Source organism: Capsicum annuum, chromosome 12 (assembly GCF_002878395.1).
Source record: "Capsicum annuum cultivar UCD-10X-F1 chromosome 12, UCD10Xv1.1, whole genome shotgun sequence".
Lineage (NCBI taxonomy): Eukaryota > Viridiplantae > Streptophyta > Magnoliopsida > Solanales > Solanaceae > Capsicum > Capsicum annuum.
In genome coordinates this window covers 23,305,017-23,330,593 of record NC_061122.1, presented here as the reverse complement: position 1 = coordinate 23,330,593, position 25,577 = coordinate 23,305,017, and the positions used below count along the sequence as shown (strand labels likewise).

Here is a 25,577-nt window from a genome sequence, read left to right as displayed (position 1 = left end):
AACTTGAGATGTTTTGGAAGGTTTCTCAGGTGTCTAAAACAGGACCGCTTGAATCTTTTCTTCAATTCTTGATCGACAAGAACTTGCTTAAATTCTCGATAAGTAGCCATTCTTGATCTAACCAATATTTTTGTCGGGAAAGATCCAACCTCGTTAATTATCGTTAGAAGGTCATACCGCTCCATGAAAATGCACCTTGAAATATATGGCACAGACAAGGAATTATTATCCCCATCATCACTATTACTCCCACTTCCCTCGCTCTCTTCACTGTCATCACTAACACTCTGCTTGGCAACATCTTCACTAGAATCGACGTAGTCGCTTATCTCCTTTAACTTTGAATTTGATTCGGACACCGACTCTTCAATTTTCTTCCTTTTTGAGATATTTCCAACTGCCTTAACTCTTCTTCTTCTACTGCTACCAGCGGTACCGGCTTTGTTTTAGGAATGATATTTTTTTTACCCATTTTCAACACAATTTGCACCTGAAGAACAAATTTCCCATTTTCAGTTCATAGACCATAAGTTTATCAACAGAAATAACTCAATGCTCAAATGAAAACCCCCAAAAGTTAACAAACACCCCACCATTAAACAGTTCACTACACAAACATACAATAACTGAACCAAAATCCAACATGCAATATCAAAAAACAACAATTGCTAAAAATCAAACTAGTGCACCTAATCAAACTAATTAGCTATAAATAGTTCAATTTTCACTATTTTAGCAATCATGTTTTAAAAGAATTTCATAGTCTTAAAATTGATTTCAATCTAGGGCATTCTCATTTCATAGACCATGGGTCGACGGATAGACCATGGGTCTACGGACAGAAATAGGTCGTTGTTCAATTCAACATGCCAAAATAACTCTTCAAACAACAATTATCCCCACCATTCAACACTTCATTGCTAAAAAAATCACGACTAAATCAAAACACCAAATTCGAAAGAAAAATTCCTACATCACTACGAATCGATTAGCAAATAAATCAATTTAAATGGATCTAGAAATGATCGAAACTTGATTTTAACTAACCTTGTGAAGTAACAACGACCCCTTAGGAGCTGGAGAAGAAGACGAAATGAAAATGACATTTTTGGGATAAGTAGTTTCAAAAGCAGGAGTTGGGAATTGAAGAGGAGAGAGAGGTTGTTTTTTTTTAATATTGAAATAAGTGGAGGTTGTTAGGTGTATTATAATAAATTCGTAAAAATGATGAATTGGTCCCTTGGCCCACGCGTGGGCCCCACTTTTTCCACTTTTTACACCCTAAACCTAAAATATAAATCAAAAAGAAATTAAGTGGGTATTTGAAAAATTAGTTTTGGAGGGTTCCTTCTTTGTCAATTATTCCCGGGTTTCTAAGGGTTTCAAGATTTAGTATATATGTTTAGGGTTTGTGGCTTATTGCACATTTTATACTAAATCTTAAGGGGGGAAAAACCCTATTGGGTCTCTAGGGTTTCTGTTTTGTACGTATATGTTTAAGCGTTTGTCTAAAATAATATTTCATTTCATAATTTACATTAAGCATGAGAAACACCTGAAAGTCTTTGTTAATGGATCCAAAATAACTTACAGAATAATTCAAAACAAAAATTCTCATAGTTTAAATAATTATATCTTAATTGACACCGATTGATGGTCATGATTCAAAACTTTTTTATTGGAACATGATTATTTCTTGAAATTAATATTTTTTGTATCAGCCAACCAACTATACGTCTCACTATTCAAATACAATGCAGTAATTCAAGCACATACAATTCTATCAAAATAAAATAAAATGAATCATTTTTAATAATATCATACCAAAGACAAAAAAAGGTCAAAAGAAAGAAAATTTCCGAAACAGTACATGATTTTTTGCTCAAAATCTCCTCCTCCAAAGTGGGTTGTATTGATTCATAATCTTCAAAACCTCGAAAACATATGAAAATAAAAAAACTAAAATGTTTTTCTCTTTTTCTTGGACTTTATTGAATTACTGAATGAAAGTAAAGATAATTGATGTGTGTGAATCATGATCTAAGAAATATGTCACCTTTCATCTCTAGCTTTATTATATTGATGGATTAGGTGGAAGATCACATAAATACATATTAAGATATCTAATAAAAAAGAAAATTTTAGTGAAAGAAAATTTTAGTGAAAGATGAAAAGTGGATTAATTGAATCTAATGACTTTTGCGCTATTAAAATAAAATAATTAAAGAAAAACATATATAAATCCCTGAATCTTTAAGTGATATTATATTTTATCCCAACTTTTTAGTTAATTACATCTTATCTCGATATTTTGAAATCATGATACATATGTTGTAAGGGGATACATATAAAAAGTGATACATGTAAAACAGAATAAATATTTATTTTATGAAGTAACAGATTTTGTTTTACTCTGCAGAGCAAATCACGTTCAATCTGTTACAAGCTGAAAATCCACAATTTCCTTCGTCCACATTTCAAATTTGTATCAAACCAAATTTTCTGAAGCAATCCAGATTACAAGCTCAATCGTTTTGAATTGTTTTTTAAAATCTTCGTTCTTCCTTCTTCATTTTTCGATTAACCTCAATGGAGTTCATGACTATCTTATTGCATCATTTTGGGGTCTGGATTCAGAGACTAGGTATGATAACTATCGGGTCGACGGTATTGTAATTCATGAAAAAACTTCATACTGAGATTTAATGGATGTTATATCAATTCAATTGAAAATTGATGTATCTCTAAAAAAATTCATGCCAAATACGTTGTTCAAGGCAATCAGTGTTGGAGATTCATAATGATATGACTGTGAAACTTTTTCTTCATATTTTGAAATATGAACCTGGATTCAAAAAGTATCCATTGTGTATTACAACAAGTGCTATTGTAATCGATAGTGATGATTTTGACATTGATGATATGGCAATTGAGTGCAATGATATTGTTGAGTCGTCTACACTTGCAGTAGCTGTAGTTGGTAACGTTGAATCTCTATCAGTTGCTGATATGGGTGGTGAAAAACTAATAATCTAACGCTATAACAGTGTTGTCAAGGTGAAACAAAAGTATATAAACAAAATAACTCTTGTATCGGTAATGCATAACTATGCAATCAAGCACAAGTTCAATTTCAGAGCTGAGAGATCTAACAAACAGAGGTTTGATTTTAGTTGTTCATCATCAATTTCTGATTTAATTTCTAATTGATACATCTGAAAATTATAGTGATACATTTTTCATAAATTACACAAAATTGTTGATTTTAATTTTTGCAAGTTATGTTTTGTTAAATTTTTATAAAAGGGGATCTATATATTGTGTATTGTTGTGTGTGATTCATATATTTATTTACTCACTATGCATTGTGTTTTCTTGATAAAGCGTAACAAAATTTGAGATTTTATAGTGTAAATGTGATTCATATGAATGATATATATAATATTATTATATGTGTATTATGGTGATTCATATGGTAGATGGAGTATTTTTTTCATTAAAAAGGGTGATACATTTAGTTACAGTCTGTTATACATGTAAATTCTTTGTGAAACATCTAGTTGTACTTCACATTGATATTAAAATGTTTAATGTATATAAAATCTGTAGCATACATGGAAAAATATGACTATTCTCTAAATTTCTGATTATTATTAAATAGTGTGACATAGTGTAAAAGTATGAGATACGTATATACCTAATGTGATACATTTAATAACAGATTAACAGATATTCATATTTGTGATACATTTTATTGGTTTTTCTTTTAGTTATGTGTTGATGTGCAAATCTCTGGAATGTAGTTGCTTATTCAAGGCCTCATGTAAGCTTGGTTCTGATACTTTCGTAGTACTTTATTTCAATGATGAGCATACCTGTCCGTTAATGGACATAGTTTTTGATCAGTAGCATGAAACAATTGCTTTTGTAGCTGGAATAACGGCTCCAAATTTGTTAAACCATAAAAGAATAATCACACCAAGTGACATTATTAAAGATATAAAATAAAAACTTGGTTTGAACATAGATTACATGAAGACATGGTGTGCTAAAGAACATGCTTTAAAGATATTGAGAGGATGATCAAAAGATGAATACAAGAAAATGCCTACCTACATATACATGTTGAATTCTATTTACCCCAATTCAATTATAAGGTTGCATAAGTCTCTCGATAATCAGTTCTTGTATCTATTCACAGCACTGTATCTATTTATTAGGATATTTGAATATTGTAAGCCTATTGTGGTAGTAGACGGTAGTCATATAAGTGGACCTTATAAGGGAACATTCATTTTAACTAGCACACTTGATGGAGCAGGTATTGTACGTAGTGATTCTTTAGTATTTTTGGCATCAAAATGCTGCTAATTGTTATATAAATGAGACATAATGTTTGGTTGATGTTATGTATCAGATCATATATTTTCGCTTGCATATGGGGTTGTAGATTCTGAGAATGATTCATCATGGACATGGTTTTTCAGTAATTTAAGTGTTTTTATGGTGAGCGCAATAATATGTGTGTTGTCTCTGGTAGACATGAAAGCATAATCAAGACAGTTAGTGTGGTCTATCCATCCATACCATATTTTGCATGTGTTTGGTATCTTTGAAATAATGTCTGCACGAATTATAGAAAGAGTAAGGACAAGCAGACCAACAAGTTTTTTGTCATGATTTAAGCGTACAATTTGGATAATTTTGATGAGCTTATGTGTAAAGTGGAAAATATGTACAATAGAGTAAAGGTATATCTCAAAATTATTGGATATGAAAAGTGTTCACGAGTTCATACTCCAATAAATAGGAAAAGGATGTTGACTTTCAACATTGCAGAATGTATCAACTCTCATCTTGTTGAGGCACGTGAATTGTCAATTTTAAATTTTCTTAAACAAGTCAAAATCTTATTTGGTGTGTGGAACCGATAAAATAGAGATCGGTTTAGCTTTCTTTCTAAAAGCTCATTGGGAGACAGGTTTCAACAAATTCTTCAATTGAACGAGGCAAAGTCATCATGTATGATGGTAATTTATGAACTATTTATTATACTATAACTAAGTTATTTTTCAGTGAATTTTATTTTTTCTAATACCAGATGTATCAAAGTGATACAAAAGTGATACATCTGGAAATCATATGTATCATTTTGATACATCTGTAAAAATATGCCACCACTTGAAAACTGATTATTTATATATAATTATTCTGTAATATTTTTGATTCCTATACTACGCTAACTAACGTAACTCTATATTTAAAAAAAATTCAGGTTAGGAAATCAACTAACTACATTTACAGTGTGTATGAAGAAAGAAGAAAATACATAGTTCGGTTGGATAATAGAACATGCAACTGTGGTAGATTTCAGCTTAATGAGATACTATGTTCGTACGTTATTGTTGTTTTGAAAAGCAAACATGTAAAAGAAATGAAGCCATACTGTTCTGATTACTACAAGAAAAAGACACTAGTTAAGACTTATGAAATTCCACCGTGTCCAATGCCCGATGAACAAGATTGACATGTATCACCGGAGATGTTAGAAGATGTGATTTTACCTTCAAAATATAAAGACCACTAGGAAGACCTAAGAAATGAAGACAAAAGAAAAGTAGCAAAAATTTTTCATCAACCTCAAATCGTTGTGGAAAGTGTGGGCATGAAGACCATAACAGACGCACTTGTAATTACTTTTCAATAGAGATGTGATATTTTTCTTTGAAGTAAAATCAGAATTATTTACTTAGTAAAATATTTTGAATTCAATAATTTGAGTTAAATTTTCAAAAATTTATTTCATGAAATATTGTGTTTACTGTGGAAGCAGAAATGTTTTTTAAGATCAATGTTTATAATTCATTAGAACTCTTCTCAGATGCAGATATGTGCGAGTACATGACAGTTATGTCATTCATATTAGTGATCCCTGTTCTATTGTTAAGAGTTTTTAACAGATCTTGAATGTTAGTGATACACTTCCATAAAATTGTTACAAAGTGATATATAAGAAAAATTTCATGAATGTAATATGATTCAAATATACCGTTCATGATAGTTATGTTATTCATATTAGTAATCCCTGTTATATTGTTAAGAGATTTTGACAAATCTGTAATTTTAGTGATACATTTCCATCAAATTATTACAAAGTGATACTTATTAAAAATTTTATGAATGTTATATGATTCATCATCTGTACATGAAATTCATATGATTCATATTAGTAATGCTTGATTCAGTTTTAATACATTTTAACACAACTGGAATGTTGGTGATTCATTTTCAACATATTGTTTGTAAGTGATACATATTAAAAATTATATGATTCATATTAAGCGTTCATGAAAGTTATGTGATTCATATTAGTAATGCATGATTCATTAATTAAGGCATTTTAACACAACTGTAATGTTGGTAATACATTTTCAACATATTGTTTGCTAGTGATACATATTAAAATATTTATGAATGTTATATGATTCATATTAAGCGTTCGTGAAATTCATGTGATTCATATGACTTTTGCTTGATTCATTGTTAAGGCATTTTAACATAAATGTTATTTTAGTTAAACTCCTTAACTTAGTTGATAAAAAAATAATCAGCTATATATGTATTTCACAAAGGTTCCATTAATAATTCTTTGTAGTTTATATGAATGAAATATATGTATCAAACACATAATAAACAATTACAAGAACACTCATAACATAAAAAATAAAATAATACGGCCGAACAACATGGAAACACTTCATTTCATAAGCTAAAATATCATGACATTAACCACAAAATACTTAATACTTAGTACATAAAACTGGTAGTTTTGAAATATCCAGAATTCCCCAAACATAAGAAACCACAATCCTTTTGTCAAACAACAAATACTAGACAGCTACAGCTCGACATCTATTATCTCTATATCCTTAGATGGAATGAAGATGTGTTTAGGCCTAAGTGGATCCTGATTGTCACTAACATATCCATTAGATGCCTTGTTCACACCATATTCCCATAAAAATTATGTGTATCGGGTATGATGCATTTTTGGATCAAAATCTGAAGAAGGCATTTGATGCCCATCAGTTAAATATTCCGTAACAAACAAACCACAATCCCTGTAGAATAGAACAATAGGTAGTTTATGGGTTGCTATGAGCTCTAATGTAAAAAAATATATTTAAAAGAATAAATTATACGTACAACATGCCACTTGATTGTTGCATAATACCATTAACAAACTGAACATTAAATGTATATTGGTCCGTCTTTTCCTTGTATGCTTCTAGTAGTGACTAGTCCGTGCACCCTTTATTTTATTTTAAAAAAATTAGATATTATCAAATAAGTTGACAACATTTCAGCAAGCTCTTTTATCTCAATTGCATAACATCTATGACCTTTCAACAAGTCATACACAGGAATACATCTTTTCTTGAGCACTATGACTGCCAACACCCAGTGAAATGATCCCTGAGAATTTATTGACACGTACACCTCATCAACCAAATGCCATGAAGATCTGTTGGAATGGATAGACCTTGAATAATTTTGAATAATTTCACAAATTGATCTCTCTATCGAAGCAACTTTCATTGAACGAATATTTTCATCCTGTGATCTAAGATCAATCTCAAATTGACTTCGGTGATAATGAGTTTATGTGTCATGGATGTAGTTCTTGAATATGCAATTCACTATGGTATATCTATATTCACTGGTGGTGTCCAGTTTTGTGTTCTTGCAAAGATAGTAGAATACCAAATCGATGTGCTGTATTGAAAGATTAAAATATATAAGAAAATGTGATTCTTATATGCCATACATAATACAAAGTGTAAAATAGTTGATACATATGAATTTATAAAAACATTGATCAAAAAACAGTAAAAGTATATATATGTATCAACTACTATGTTTGTGGTCAATATATGTATGCGAGAAAAAATATGTATACACACCACACCACAAGAAAGTTAGTAAGTAAATTTGTGCTTAAATCATACAAATCAAAAAACAGTTAAGTATTATATATATTTCTTTGAGGCATACCTCACCATTACAACATGAATTTGATTGTGTTATGTTATATAACAAACTTTTTCTCACAGGATGTGCAACTACAAAATCAAGCTTCGATTTTAGGTCAGCATATTTGGCCGTGTAGTGCTCATCCTTCCCTTTCCTATAAGCAAATTATGATTTCAATTAGTATTGAGTCTAATACATGTATATGATATTTTGAAAGCTGATTCATCAATCTTACCTACTAGCTTGTGTTTTGTACAGTCCAACTAACATCTAAAGAGAGAACTTAGAGAATAAATCTTCAGCATATGGTCCATAAATATTGCGACCTTCAAAGGGGTAGTTAACTTTTTGAACGACTGGATGACTTCTTTATCTTTTGACCCAGAATAAAAAAAATTGACATATGGTGACTGATAAAGTTTTGAACACTGCCTATTTCTTTAGGTAGGTTTCTTGATGACATCGGAAAGATTAGTCTTGCACAAGGGACCTGAGAAATAACTGCAATAGCATTGTCACTAATATAATACTGACTATTAGTGTTGCCTTGCAAATTACATGTGTCTATAGCTACAATAGCATTATCAATGATAAATAATTGGCTATCAGTGATCCCTGTTGGATAGACTGCAGACAATGGTGGTACATTCAAGGTAATTACTTTAGATAAATCTTCATCTATATTACGAAGGTCTTCTTCAGAGTCCTGTTTGCCAGATGTAAAATGTGAACTTAGTATGAGATTGAAGTTTAGATAGGAAGTGCCTAAACTATCTATATATATCATAATGATACATTTGGAACAATATGTATTATTATGATAAATTTGGAAAACTTACATAACATAAATCCAACTTTTGTAACTGGAAACTTTGATCATCTTTAGATAATTTTTAAACTTGTTGCTAAAAAGTTATTTTTCCTCATAAAAATTTGAAATAAGTTTGTGACCATTAAAATAAATAATTTCAACTTACCTGTAATACCCCGTACTTTTTCTAGATAATTTCATCTAAAAAATGTCTAGTATTAGCTTCTAAATTGAATGATGGTTATTCTATGAGGAATTTTCAAGATTTTTACTTTTTTTCATGTGAGAATTTCAATAGGCTTTCCATCGATATAAGATTCACCCAAATTTGATAACCGGGTCAGAAGTTACGACTATTTCAAGTTCCTGTCGTAAAACAGCACCATATTAGTTATAGGCGCGCTGCGCCACAAGAGAAAATGGCATTTGGAAAATTCCAGTAGGGGTCTGCGATTATGGCGCGTCATGCCAGGGCCCAAATTCAGAATTGTCCTTTTCCAGTGTCTCAGCGAGTTTCCTCCGCATCGTGCCAAAGTTCCAGGCCGCAAAAGAAGGGGAAACGCGATGGCTCCACGTCGTGCCATCCCTCAGTTTCACGATTTTTAAATTCTAGTGACACAGTGTGATAGCGCCGCGTCGCGCCAAGGGTTCAGTTCGGAAAAACTTTACTGAAATTAAATGACGCATCCAGAGTTAAAAGGGTCAACTTTCCACCCCTATTTAAACCCTTTAACATGTGATTCAGCCACTTTTCACCCAAAACACACTCTGTTCTCTCAAAAACCTCTTAAGAAAAAGCTAGGGTTTTTATCGAATATCCAATTCCAATAAATTTTCTCCGTCAATCTTCATGAAATCACGAACTAAGGTATGCATAGTGTTCATTCATGGACTCATTTCGTCCATGAAGCCCAAGAATCCCTTTTCTAAATTTAAGTTTATGGATTTTCTTATAAATTTTATGATTGAGATGCTCTTGTTCATGTGGATAATGAAAAATTGAATTCTACTCCATGTTGGGTGATAAATTCTATGTGGGTTAAATTATTAAAGATATAGATTCATGCAAACCTATGACTAAACTCTTGAATGATAAAATTAGAATTGAACCATGATGTTTAATTGTTGTACAATGATGTTTACATGTACCATGCGTACAATATGTTTGATAAAATGCCTAGATGAAGGAAAAATGCCTAACTAGCATGATACCATGAAATTCCCATGTATGTACAAGTTATGCCTATCACATTTTTTGATGAAATGCTTCTATAAATGTATTATGGATTATGATGTTAGTTATATGTTCAAGTAAGTTATGCTTGGTCAGTTTTCTTCCATCGAGTCCTGGGGGTACGCACACCCAAAATATTAGTTGTGTGCCTAGAGCCATGTCATGTTTTCACGATACTCTTAGTCAAGCTATAATCCTTAGACTTCAGACAGTCTTATGACTCAGGAAATCTCCATGATCTCATGAACTCAGTCAGTTGTCAGATATTAGTAGTATTCTGTCAGTCAACGGAATTCAGTAATTCAGCCCATGTTCAGTTCAATAAATATTGTTCAGAGTCTATTCAGATGGGAGTAGGAATTAGCGCCAAGTGAACCCAAGGATGGGGACACACACTATCAGATGAGGGTCTGATCCTTAGCAGTCATCCTTGTATTCCAAAACTATGTAGCCAGCATAGGTTGAGACATCAACACTGTCGATAAGGGTTGATGAGGTGGATAAGCACTGTCAGATAAGGGCCCCACCATTCTCGTACAGGGGATACTATTAGATGAGGGTCGCCCACAGCTTATCCTTTTTAGTGGAATGGTGTTGACACCCTTCTAATTAGGGTTACAGATTGGACCCCAACTCAGTTTTAATGGCGTATCAGGGGCATGTCGGTTAGGTAGCAACTACCAATAGTTTCATGTTACAAAATTAGGACTGTCAGATATAGTCAATCAGTCTCAGTAATAGAACTCAGATAGTTCTTTAGATTTTAGGACTGTTAGATACAGTTAACTCAGATACAGTACAAATCTCAGTTAGTTTCATTAGATTCAGGACTGTCAGATACAATTACTCATGTTATCAGTTATATTCAGATTCAGTAATCATGTTATCACAGTATTAGTGTCAGTTATTATGTCTCATGTTTGTATTCTCACACTCATGATAGTTAGTCAGTTATTATTATTGTTCATGCATATGAACCCCATGCATTTAGCCTACCTCACATGCATACCAGTACATTCAAAGTACTGACGCATTTGCGCTATGGTGTCTTATACCATAGGTTCAGAGACACGAGCTTCAGAGCAATAGTAGATTCCAGATATCTGCAGATAGAGTTAGAAGTGAGTCCTCATCTTTCGAGGACATAATTATTTCCCTATTATCTTATTAATTAGTTTATTAGTTGGAGTTAGTTGGGGACATGTACCATCAACTCCTTACTCAGATAATTCAGTCAGTTAGAGGCTTTCTAGACTATCATGTTTTAGACTTTAGTATTTTCAATTTTGTTTTGGGTATTTTGTTGGCCCAGATAGATGTTATATTATTCAGATTATATTCAGTTTTGAATCTTATGGCCTTTCAGTTCATGTTTCCTTATTATTCAGTATTTTATATGGTATACAGGTACAAATATCAGTCATGGGTTAGCTTGTGGTCCTTTGGGGTCATGAGCACCATGTAGCATTTCGGGTACCAGATTTAGGACGTTACAAACTTGGTATCAGAGCTTAAGGTTTAATAGAGTCCTAGGAAGTCTGAAAGCCACATCTAGTAGAGTCTTGTACATGGGTATGTTGCGCGCCACATTTATGTACAGAAGGCTAGAAGATGTTTTAGGAACATTTTCCACTCTTTCAGTATTTATGTCATGCCAGTGAGTATAATCTCAAGTCAATCTCCCAGTCTAATCCATTTCTCCTTTTCTTCTACAGAACATCCCTCCTAAAAGAAAAAACGGAAATCATTTAGCCCCTCACCCTAAAGATCCTTTGGGCAATTATGTTTCTCATACGGAGTTCAATGCCGCATTCACTACTTTTGCTCAGTCAGTTGCCGCTCAAAATAATGGCCAACAGTCATTCCGACCAACCCAGTGGCTAATTCAGCCCTAGCTAGGATTCAGGACTTCACCTGAATGAATCCTACGTCCTTCCTCGAGTCTAAGGTAGATGAGGACCCTCAAAAATTCATTGATCAGGTTTAGAAAGTGACAAACATCATGGGGTGACTACTGTTGAGAGTGCTGAGCTAGCTACATATCAGTTGCAGGATGTGGCTCATACTTGGTTCAAATAGTAGAAGTTAAAAAGGTCAGATGATGCAGGTCCTATAGAGTGGGAGGAGTTTGTCACTGCATTCTTAGATAGATTCTCTCCCCAAGAGCTTAGAGAGATTAAGGTGCTAGAATTCATCAGCCTCAGGCAGGGAAATATGACAGTGAAAGAGTATTCTCCTAAGTTTACTCAATTATCCATATATGCACCTCATGTGGTTGCAGACAACAGAGCCAAGATGAGTAAGTTCGCTTTAGAGGTAAATGATAGCATGGTAAATGAGTGCAGATCTGCCATGCTAAACAATGACATAACTTTAGCCAGGCTTATAACTCATGCTCAGCAGATAGAGAAATAGAAGATTAAGTGGAGGGAGAAGAAGAATAAGAGAGTGAAGATAAGTATTTTCAACTTTGCTCAACCTAAATCAGAAGGAGGAAACAATTCCTAGTTTCGTCCTAAGTCATCAGTTCCAGCTTCTTCTTCAGCCAGTACTCTAGTTCCTAAGTTTAGGGAGGGTAACTGAGATAGAGTGCCAGGATTTAGGTCTCAGGGCAGTGTTAACAATGCCCGAACTAATCTCCTTTGTCAGACTTATGGTAAGAACCATAAAGGTTTTTGTAGAGCTGGTAGCGATGTATGTTTTGGTTGGGGAAAGCCAGGCCATAGAGTCAGAGACTGCCCTCAGTCAGGTTATTAGAGTCATCTTTTCTCCTTAGCTCAGTTCAGTCATCCGAATCAGCAGGGTGTCACCACCAGTGCTACTAGTGGGCAACTCCCAAATTATCTCCATGCTCTTCAGTCCCGATAGGATCAGAAAATTTCTCCTTAGGTAGTTATTGGTACGTTACAAATATTTCATGTGCATGTTTACACTTTACTAGATCTAGGAGCTTCTTTGTCTTTTGTTACTCGCTATATAACAGGTGATTTCGGAATCAGTCCCGAAATCCTAGCAGAGCCATTTTTAGTCCCTACCCCAGTGGGTAAAACTATCATAGCCCGGCGGGTATACAGGAACTGCCCGGTTATGACATTTTAAAAAGTTACTTCAGCAGACTTAGTCGAATTAGAGATGACTGATTTTGATATCATTCTCGACATGGATTGACATTATTCCTGCTATGCCACAGTCAACTGCAGAAATTGAATAGTCCAATTTTAGTTTCCAAATAAACCTATCCTTGAGTGGAAGGGTAGTATTTTAGCGTTCAGAGGTCAGCTTGTTTCCTACCTTCTGGCACAGAAAACGATATCTAAAGGATGTATCTATCATCTTGTTTGAGTTAAGGACACTAGTTCCAAGACTCCCAATCTTGAATCAGTCCCAGTAGTGAATGAATATTCAGAAGTCTTTCCCAAAGATCTTCTAGGAATTCCTCCCAAAAGGGAAATAGACTTCGGTATTGATCTTTTCCCAGATACTCAGCCTATCTCTATTCGGCCATATAAAATGGCACCAGCAGAACTCGGAGAACTAAAAGAAAAATTGAAAGATCTCTTAGATAAGAGATTCATCAGTCCCAGTATTTCCCCATGGGGTGCTTCAATATTATTCATCTACAAGAAAGACAGTTCTCTCAGAATGTGTATAGACTGTCGTCAGCTCAATAAGGTTATAGTTACAAACAAGTATCCTCTTCTCATAATTGATGACTTGTTTGACCAACTTCAGGGTGCCAATTATTTCTCTAAGATAGATCTCAGATCTAGCTATCACCAGCTCAGAGTTAGAGAATATGACATTCTGAAAATAGCTTTCTAAACTTGGTATGGTTACTTTAAATTTCTAGTCATATCATTTGGTCTTACCAATGCCCCAGCCGCTTTCATGGACTTGATGAACCGTGTGTTCAAGTGTTACTTGGACATGTTCGTCATAGTTTTCATAGATGATATTCTGGTCTATTCCCGCAGCGAGCACGATTATGCAGACTATCTCAGAACAGTACTTTAGACTCTCAGAGATCATCAGCTATTTGCTAAATTTAGTAAGTGCAAATTTTGGATAAGGTCAGTAGCATTCCTTGGTCATATCATTTCCAGTGATGGCATTAGAGTTGATCTTCAAAAGACCAAAGTAGTAAGAAACTGGCCCAGACCTGTATCTCCATCAGATATCAAGAGTTTCTTGGGTTTGGCTAGCTATTACCGACGGTTTATTGAGGAATTTTCTTCTATTACATCCCCTATGTCTAGATTAACTTAGAAGAAAGTCAAGTTTCAGTGATCAGATCCTTGCGAGAAGAGTTTTCAGGAGTTGAAGACTCGACTCACCTCAGCTCCAGTCTTAGCTCTTCCAGATGGTTCAGATGGGTTTATAGTGTATTGTATGTATCCAGAGTCGGTCTAGTTTGTGTCCTCATGTAGCATCATAAGGTCTTAGCCTACGCCTCCGGACAGCTTAAACCCTATGAGAGGAATTATCCTACTCATGATCTTGATTTAGCAGCCGTAGTCTTTGCCTTAAAGATTTGGAGGCATTATCTATACGGTGTTCATGTAGATGTGTTCACTAATCATAAAAGTCTTCAGTATGTTTTTCTCTGAAAGATCTCAATCTTTGCCAGAAAAGGTGGTTAGAGCTCTTGAAAAATTATGAAATGAGTGTCCTTTATCATCTGGGCAAGACCAATATAGTGGACGACGCTCTCAATTGACTATCTATAGGTAGTGTTTCTCATGTTGAGGATAGTAAGAAGAAGTTAGCTCAGAAATTCTATTAGCTTGCCAAACTAGGCGTTTGCTTAGTTGATACAGATGAGGGTGATATATGGATTCAGAGTAGTTCAGAATCATCTCTAGTTTTTGAGATAAAAGAAAAGCAAGATAAAGATCCCAGCCTTGTCAAGTTGAAAGAGTCAGTTCCAGATCAGAAAATAGAGGTTTTCTCCCAAGGAGGAGATAGAGTTCTTCGTTGTCAGGGTCGTCTCTATATTCTAGGTGTAGATGACTTAAGACAGTGAATTCTTGTAGAAGTGCATGGTGCGTGCTACTCTATTCATCCAAGGGCCACAAAGATGTACCATGAGTTACGGTAAATCTATTAGTGGAGTGGGATGAAGAGAGATATTGCAGAGTTTGTGGCTAAGTGCTTTACATATCAGCAGGTTAAGATAGAGCATCAGAAACCTAATGGGTCCATACAGGAGTTCAATATTCCTACTTAGAAGTGGGAAGTTGTCAACATTGACTTCATGATGGGTTTGCCTCGAACTCATCATCAGCATGATTCAGTCTGGGTCATTGTAGATAGGATGACCAAATCAGCCCATTTCCTTTAAGTCCATACCTCTTATTCAGCCGAGGATTATGCCAAACTCTACATCAGGGAGTTAGTCCAATTGTACGGTATTCCGCTATCTATTATCTCAAACAGAGGTACCTAGTTCACTTCTTATTTCTGGAAAACATTCCAAAAGGGCCTTGGTACCCAAGTTCATCTTAGCACAACTTTCATCCTCAGGCATATGGTCAAGCAAAAAGGACCATTCAGATGTTAGAAGATATTCTAAGGGTATAGAAATTGATTTCAAGGAAAGTTGGGATGACCACTAGGCTTTGATTGAGTTTGCATACAATAACAACTATCATTCTAGTATTCGGATGGCTCCATTTGAAGCTCTCTATGGTAGGAGATGTAGATATTCAATTGGTTGGTTTGAAGTTAGTGAGGCCTTAGTCACAGGTCCTGACTTGGTATTCGACGCCTTAGAAAAAGTCCAGTTGATTAGAGAAAGACTTTGGGCTGCTCAGAGACGACAGAATTCTTATGCAGATGTTCGTAGAAAAGATCTCGAGTTTGAGATTGGTGACTATGTTTATCTAAAGATCTCTCCATGAAGGGAGTGAAGCGGTTTGGTAAGAAAGGGAAAATCAGTCTCCGATATGTTGGTCCCTTTAAGATTCTTAGTCGATTCTGAAAGATAGTTTATGAGCTCGAATTGCCTTCAGATCTAGCTTCAGTTCATCCAATCTTTCATGTCTCTTTGCTCAAGAAGTACATAGGTGACCCATCAGTTGTAGTCCCTATTTAGAGCATTGATGTTCAGAACACTCTCTTATGAAGAGATTCCAGTTGAAATCTTAGACTATCAGACTCGTAGATTGAGGAACAAAAAAGTCCCTTTAGTTAAGGTTCTTTGGTAAAATTAGTCCGTCGAGGAAGCTACTTGGGAAGTAGAGGCAGACATGCATACCATCGATATAAGATTCCATCGATGTTGTTCGATCGTATTATTTTATTTTTATGTTATGAGTGTGCTTGTCATTGTTTATTATGTGTTTGATACATATATTTCATTCATATAAACTACAAAGAATTATTAATGGAACCTTTGTGAAATACATATATAGCTGATTAGTTTTTTATCAACCCCACAGTTTCATATTAAAGAATCAGGACTGTTAGATACAGTCAATCAGTCTCAGTAATAGAACTCAGATAGTTCTTCAGATTTTAGGACTATTAGATACAGTCAACTCAAATACAGTACGAAACTCAGATAGTTCCATCAGATTCAGGACTGTCAGATACAGTCACTCATGTTATCAGTTATATTCAGATTAAGTAATTATGTTATCACAGTATTAGTGTCAGTTGTTATGTCTCATGCATGTATTCTCACGCTCATGATAGTTAGTCAGTTATTAATATTGTTCATGCATATGAACCCCATGCATTCAGTCTACCTCACATGCATACCAGTACATTCAAAGTACTGATACATTTGTGTTGAGGTGTCTTATACTATAGGTTAAGAGATATGAGCTCCAGAGCAACAATAGATTCCAGATTTCTGCAGACAGAGTTAGAAGTGAGTCATCATCTTTCGAGGACATGATTATTTCCCTATTATCTCATTAATCAATTTATTAGTTGGAGTCAGTTGGGGACATGTCCCATCAACTCCTTACTCAGATAGTTTAGTCAGTTAAAGGCTTTCTAGACTATCATGTTTCAGACTTCAGTATTTTTAATTTTTTTTGGGTATTCTATTACCCCACACAGATGTTATATTATTCAGATTATGTTCAGTTTTGAACCTTATGGCCTTTTAGTTCATGTTTCCACATTATTCTGTATTTTATGCAGTATATAGGTACAGATATTAGTCATGGGTTAGCTTATGGTCCTTTGGGGTCATGAGCACCGTGTAGCATTCCGGGTACCAGATCCGGGACGTTACATTACTAAATAAACTTTGTGAGTAATTAAAAAAAATCTCTGGTATAAGTAAATCAATATTATCTTTAGGCGCTCTTCCTTTATTTCTTTATTTTTTTCAGCAACTTTATTATACCTATCTTCTTCTTGCACCTTGTCTGTGTACGCACTCTCAGCCTTCTATTTGACATATGTCAAAATGTACTTTTATGTGAGATCTGTAACTAGAACCTTATAGATATGAAAAATCTAAGATCTATAACTAGAATCTTAGAGATCTGAAAAATCTAACATGTGTTTCCAAGATCATACTCCTTAATGACATTTTTAAATAATGAACTATGTAAAATTGAATTTTGGGATAATTTTTGGTTAAACTTTCTATATGTATCAAAATGATACATATGATAGTAGATGTATCAAAAGTATACATATGAGGAACTTAATCGTTACATATACAACATTAGTTAATGAAGTGTTATAGAATTATATTAACAGTTTTAACACTTCAAATAATGAAAAATAAACTATTTGAGGCTAATATTTTGAGAAAGAAGTAAAAAATCGATCATACAATTAAGTCAATTTAATTAACAACCAAATGTGTAATTCCTATTACCTTTAAGCACTCTCCAACTACTCCTTCATTGCCAACGACTTTAGATGATTATTCGGCATCCTCTAAAACGTTGTCACTTTTAGCGTCTGTGTTGTTCTCATTAAGAGATTGAGGATGTAATACTTTGTATTATTCCTAGTTCAGTTCAGCTCCTAGTTGCATGCATAAGAGGCTTAAAGCCTGAAAATTTAGCTAAGTGTTGGGGACTTAGTCATATTATTGGCCTCTTAACTTTGAGAATTTTTAAATGGGTCTTTCCGACCTCGAGATGTAGGTTTTTGATTTAATTTATGGTCAGGTGTGTAAGGAGCATGTCTCGGGGAAGTTTTCGATTTCTAAAATGAGGATTGGGTCATGTTTGGACCACGATTCTAGCAGCTCACCGTGATAGTGTCGCGTCGCGGTGCTAATGGCGATGTCACTCTTATCGTGTCGCGGTGAGAGTGTTGTGTCCAGTTCTTGATTTTTAATTTGAATGCATGTGTCATAATCTTTATATTAGTGTATGAAGTGCTTATGAGGTGAAAAATATTCATAGAAATCACTTAGAACAAAGTTGAGCAAGAGCCTTTGATTCGTCCAAAGTTTGGTATTCTATTCTACAAGGGTCAATTTTGAACGTGTACAACTTTTAATATACTTGGAAGTTTTTAGCTCAATACCTAACAAATTGTAGATAATTGAATTATCTTTCTAACGATACCAATTTCACCTAAATTCGATACCCAAGCGAAAAGTTATGATCATTTTTGTTAGAACTAGTAAGCCACCGTGATAAGACCGCGTAATGATGAGCCTTAAATCCTCATTTTAGTTACAAATTTTTTGTTTAAATTATTGAGGGGAAATTGAGTCTTTTCCCACCTCAACCCAATTCGTAAATCCATGACTTAAAGCTTCAGTTAGGGCATTATTTTCCCATCTTCTCCAATTTCCTCTCAAAGAAATCCTAATCTTCTCTCAAGTTCATCAAAATCAATTCCTTTCTCTTCAAGGTAACCAAGAAATCAAGTTCCTAAATTCAAGAACCTTCAAGGAAGCTTAAATATTTGTGTTTCTCTTTCAAGATTTAAGGTTTAAGGTATGTGTGATATTCATCCATGGGCCTTTTTCATCCATGGAGTCTAAGAACCCATTTTTTTATGTTTAAATTATGAATATACATGTTTATGATGAATTATCTCCATGAAAATTTTATGAATTTTGATTATACATTTTGTTTACAAGTGTTTTTGTAGGAATTAGCCCTTACACATTTGAAACACGAAATTTTCATGTTAAATCCCTAATTAATGGTTTTGTGTTGTAACTATGGTATTTTTACATGCTTTACCCTTTTCCCATGTTTAAGATCATGACCCCACATGTGTTTGATGAAATGCCTAAGTATTGAATTTTGAACATTGATTCCCTATTATGGTTTTAAAACTTTTACATGTTCTTATTGTTATTTCCATTCAGTGTTGGGGGTTATGAATAACCAAAATTTAGCTACTTACATAATTTAATATTGGTAGAACGATTTTAGATAAACCATGAGCATTATAAATCAGTTAGTTAAAATGATCAATTGTTTGTTCAGTTATGCTTAGTTTAGTCTAGTAATTAGTGTCAGTTCAGTTGGAGTAGGATTCAGCACCGAGCAAACTCAGGGATGGGGGCATTTTTATCAGTATAGGGTTTGACCCATAGTATCAATCCCTGAGTTACATAACTATGTAGCCAGCGTAGGTTGAGATTTCTTCCTGCCAGTTTAGGGTTCACACACATCTCATGAGTCTTCCTGTCAGTTTAGGGTTGACAAGATGTTTTCCTGCCAGTTTAGGATTAACATAACCATTATTAGTACCCATGGCACGGTAATAACATCCTTACAATTAGGGTTATAGGTTGGACCCCAATCAGCTCAGAGTGGGGCATGTAGGTTAGATGATACCTCTCACAATTTCAGTTTTAGTTCAGTATTTAGTACAGAATTCAGTTCCGATTTGCTTGACCAAAACATACAGACTTCCAACTATTCAGTTATTAGATTTTAGTATTTTAGTTTACAGACTATTTCAGAATCATGTTATATTCTTAGTCATGCATTCACAGATTTTATATTTTTTATGCATTTATGCATCAGTCATCTCATGATATTCAGTCAGTCATTATTTTTATCCATATGAGCCCTTGCATTTCAGCCTAACCTTATCTCATGTACCAGTACATTCAAAGTACTAACCACATACTTTTCTTCGTGCTTTCATGTCTTATGTCATAGGTTCGGATGCTCAGTTTTCTAACTGCTCTTAGATAGTCCAGCTAGTCAGCAGCAACAGTTAAGTTGAGTCCTCATCTATCGAGGACATGATTACTTTATTTCAGTTTATCTCAGTAGTTCAGTATTCTCATTCAGTCAGAGTTAGTTAAGGTTTTGTCCCATCAACTTCCTAGTCAGTTAGTTAGAGGCTTTTCAGATAATTAAACAGTTAGTCAGTTTATCAATTGTTTTATTAGTCTTTTCAGTATGTCTTCAGACGTTCAAAATTATGATTGAATTCTGTTTCAGTATTTGAAACCTTATGTCATTGACAATTGATTTCCACACATGTGTATTTTATTACTTTATTCAGTGCTCACAGAAGGAACCAACTCATGGGTTAGCTTGAGGTCACTTATGACCGTAAACATCATTGTCGCGACTAGGGGGTAGCCTCGGGTTGTGACAGAGGAGGACCCCTTTCTCTATCTGGTATATCTTTTTTACTTTCATGCACTAGAGAATGAGCAACCTGCTCGATAACAAATTAGAATAATATGGTAATATAGTGATATTAATGATAAATTTTGAATACCTTGTCATATGAAGCAAAAACTTCTTTCACAACTTCCAAAATGCCTGTATAATGGTCCACCATAAACCTTTAAAGATTATTGAATTTTATGTCAACCTTCATTGAGATTAACGATTGGTCAATGAATATTGAAATTTGTATTATAATTAACACAACATACCAAAAAAATGTTACACTTACATAAGTCATAACATTAGACTTTATGTCATCCAAATCACATTGAAAGTGATTCCTTTTTCTTACCAGCAGCAGATGCATTATCTGCATCCCTCTTCTTAACATTATTCACAAATGTGTTTTTTTCCAAGGAAACATATGGCTCTGAATGAGCTCTTGATGAACTTGTCAAATATTTCTCTTTGGACAATGAAGCTGATTATTTTTATCTTTGCTACACATGAACTCACTTTTTTTTGACTCCTCATCAATTTTTTATTTCTTCACAGGAGGGTGTGTAGATGGACCAACATCAAGCATCATCGTTTTAAACAGGTATGCTTTTGGAGGAATACTGAAATCATCAAATTCATATAGAATTTCAGTCGGAGAAGTCCTTTCAGATTCTTGTTGTACAGATACAACCTCTGCTACATTTGCATCATGATCTGTTGGACCAAACATCAGAGGGTTGGACAAATTAAGTTGGTTCAATTCCTGTGGTGACGGGGATAAATTTCTATATGCCAGCTGTAACAAAAATAATACAAAAGATCAAAACCTAACAGTAACTTAAAAATTAACAACAGACATACAAAAGTATCAGTAAAGAAAATAGTACCTTACTAAACATGTCCTCCATCAAATCCTCATATCTTAGCTTTGGTTTAACCACTTTCCAGTTCACCATCCTTGGGATTAAATTATTCTCATGAACGGCAATTGATTCATCAACTTCAGAACAACATTCATACCACTAAATTGGAAGAGCATATGACATGCCATTCAAACGATAATACCATTGCACCTTATTCATGGACTAACTAAATGAAGCCATCAGTTTTGCAAATGCCAATTTACCCCATAAAAATCAACTATAAAGTCCGTCATTAACCATGTGAAAGTCTCGGACAAGGATATTGACTTTAGCAAATTAGGAGAACACAAATGTGTGTTTAAAGTACAAAATCCCAATCTTTACCACATCTTTCATAATTTTTTCCCACTTTTTATTCAAGAAAAGGTTGACCAACTTACTTCTTTTCACATTTATTGCCGAATATGAAAAATATTTTTTTTGTAGTCTACATGGTGGAAGGTCTGAATAGTTGAACTCATTTTTTTTTGGATGCATTTCAACTCAGTAACGATAGCGAACTCGGACATGAAAAAACGAAGAATTGTATTGTTGACCAATACCCTTAGTTGATCCTCATATGGGTGTTGGACCTCTAAGGTCATCAAACAACTTGCTGTCAATCCTTGAAAGTTATAATTAGGGAGGTCTAAAAATGACCCTAAACAGGTACTTTTGAAAATTCTAATTCCTTTATCCTTCAAAACTTCTTTAAGACTATTTACTACATTGATGTTGTGAGCACTGCCAATCCTTAAGTTGTGTGCAGGTCATTTTTTCACAACCAAATTAAAATTCTACCAACAGCAAATATTGACAATAACACAAAGTAAAATATGATTCATATGTCAAATCTATCACACATTTATAAATGAAAACAACAATAAAATGAATATAGAAAGTACTAGTACATATGTATCACCAATAATCTGATCCACAAAGAATCACTCTTACACTGTAGGATGATATGTATCACCAATTAAATAACAGAATATGTATCAAACATTCGGTGTGAACAAAATGTATCATCCATTAATAGCATATGAATCACCCAATAATTTAAATAATAACTGTATCTACCCCATGAATCACCATAATACAATATGTATCACCCATTAAAATCATACAAAGTGTATCTATCGTATGAATCACCATAATACCCATATAATGATAACATATGTATCATTCATTTGAATCATCATTAAAGTGTAAACATGTATGAATAACTAAATAAATTTATATATGTACAATCAATTTTAAAAAAAAAATAGGTACCACCTATATGAATCACTTGCGATATCAATACCTAATTCAACGGATGCTTTATTTCCTCCCGATCTTTATTTTCATGTCGAATTCTTGATTTTTGGCAGAAAAAGCTTGTCTTAAATTCTTTAATTTTTTTGATTCATTGTGGTACTTTGACCTATTTTCACTAAAATCTTCCTCCATGTAATCAAATGTACCCGGAGTAAAATCCACAACTTGATTACTAGCAGGAACACCTTTTTGTGTTTCGATTTGAAAAATCCCTAAACTGAATGAGGGTGAATCTTCATTAGCCATTGAAGATCAAACAAATCAATACAAAAAGAAGTTAAAGCATACATGGATATTGACTTTTCTTGTTAAAAATTAAGTTAAAATCCACATAAACATACAGCTAACCTCTTTGAAGTAGTTGACAATTTTTGAAATTTAATGAAGTATGTTGACGGTTCTAAGCAGTTGAAGTAGTGGAGAAGGAAGTTATCTCAATTGATGGTAACTGGGAGAGATTTTAGGGGAGAAAATTATGGAGAAAAAATGGTTGCATACGTTAATGGAGGAGAGAAACTCGGTGAGGTAAGTTACAACATATATATCAACATTAAAGTTAAAATTTGATATTTTATGTAAATTTTAAAAAGGTAAGGGATATTGAGTAATATTATCTCTTAAGTTTGAGTTTTGTATAGTTTATCCATAATTAAATAGATAAATAAAAAAAAGGATAAATACAATTGAAGGTCATAGAAATGCATGAAGTATGATTAAGATTTCTTTTGTGTGTCTAGTCATCTTTGTTATCATATACGAAAAGTCCAAAATGGTATGCCTATTTGTTTTGACCCTAATTATGTGAACTGCTTTATCACCTAGACAAAAAATATTGTAGGATCTTCAATTAAATTATTTTACCGCTTAGAAATCATGTTTAACTTTCAATATATTAAATTAAGTTCAAGCATATTAATTTAACCTATAACATGTAAAATTAATTTTCAACATTTGTATTTATTTTTACATGTTTTTATTAATTTTTAGCATATGAGATAAATTTCCAGCATATTGAAATAAATGTTCCGCAATCAAAGCCTTAGCCTTCAGCATGTTAATTGTTTTCAGCATTAGAATATATTTTCTAACACTCTAAAATTAATTCCTAGCACTTTTACTAATTTACAACATGGTTAATTATTTTTTGCATAATAAAATTAATTGTTATCATTTTCTAACATTATTTACTTAAATTTGACATGCCTTTGTCTTTATAAAATTCAGCGCATAGTTTTGAAACGATTTGACAATTATCTTTCGTCAATAAATAATTACGTGTCACCTAGAAATCATGTCTATAGGCTTTTTCTATATTAAAGAAAATAAATAAGTTGTGTGATTTAGCATGTTAATCACCTAACCGATCTCTAATTAACTAAGAGACTTGTTTGAAACCATTATGTGCTACATGCTAGTCCAATGTATTTTGTATGATAAGAATCCTTGAGTCTAACTAAGAAGCCTACTTTTCTTAGTCCAGACCCTAAATTCAAAGTAGAAAAGTCTAATGCCTCTTGGACATTAAGACGGGACGAATATACATGTTAGGAAACTTTAGTTTTATCCTTTATTTTCTTAGAACGCCTTTAGACTTAATAACTAAACTAGGTGGGGGTAGGTAGACATTCGAAGATGATGAGAACCCAAGCATAATTCGATTTAGGGTAGTCAAAATTGGGTTTCCATTGATAGCTCTAGGTCTTGATAAATGAAAACCTGACTCCGACTATCCCATTTAGGGAGGAAACGATACGAAGCAAGTTTAATCTCAGGTTCTTTGGTTCTACTTCAGAATAATATAAAGGAAGACATATTGAATCGATTAAGACACCAAAACCTAAATGGAATCAAATGAAGATTCTTTGATTCTATCTCCATTTTGTTCTGAAGCAGAACCAAATAACCTGAGATTGAACTTGCTTCGTACCATTTCCTCCCTAAATGGGATAGTCAGAGCCAGAATCAAGAGCTAGAGTTATCAATGGAAAGCCGACTCCAGCTATCCATAAATTGAATTATGCTTGGATTACCATCTCTTCGAATGTCTACCTACCCCACCAAGTTTAGTTATTAATCCTAAAGGCGTTCTAGAAAAGAAATGATAAAACCAGCATCTCTAAGTGTCTATCCGTCCCAACTTAATGTCTAAGCGGCATTAGAATTTTCTACCTTAAATTTAGTGTCTATACTAAGCAAAGTATGCTTCCTAGTTAGACTCAAGTATTCGCATCATACAAAACACATTGGACTAGCACATAGCACATAATGATTTCAAATAAACCTCTTAATTAATTAGAAATCGGTTAGGTGATTAACATGCTAAGTCACACAATTTACTTATTTTTTTAATGTGAGAAAACCCTACAGGCATGACGTTTAGGTGACATATAATTGTTTATTGACAAAAAAAATTATCAAATCATTTCAAAACAATGTGTTGAATTTTGTTATGACAAAGACATGTCAAAGTTAAGTAAATAATGTTAGAAAATGATAACAATTAATTTTATTATGCAAAAAATAATTAACCATATTGTAAATTAATAAAAATGCTAAAAATTAATTTGAGTACTAGAAAAGATATTCTAATGCTGAAAATAATTAACATGCTGGAGGCTACGACTTTGATTGTTGAAAAGTCATTTTTTGTATGCTAAAAATTAACATGCTTGAACTTTATTTAATATATTAAAAGTTAATTA

The 25,577-nt window shown here is 33.5% G+C and overlaps 1 pseudogene; it reads left to right on the top strand.

The window, feature by feature from the left end:
• Positions 1–25,577, top strand: part of LOC107849370 — a 168,634-nt pseudogene that overhangs the window by 68,461 nt on the left and 74,596 nt on the right.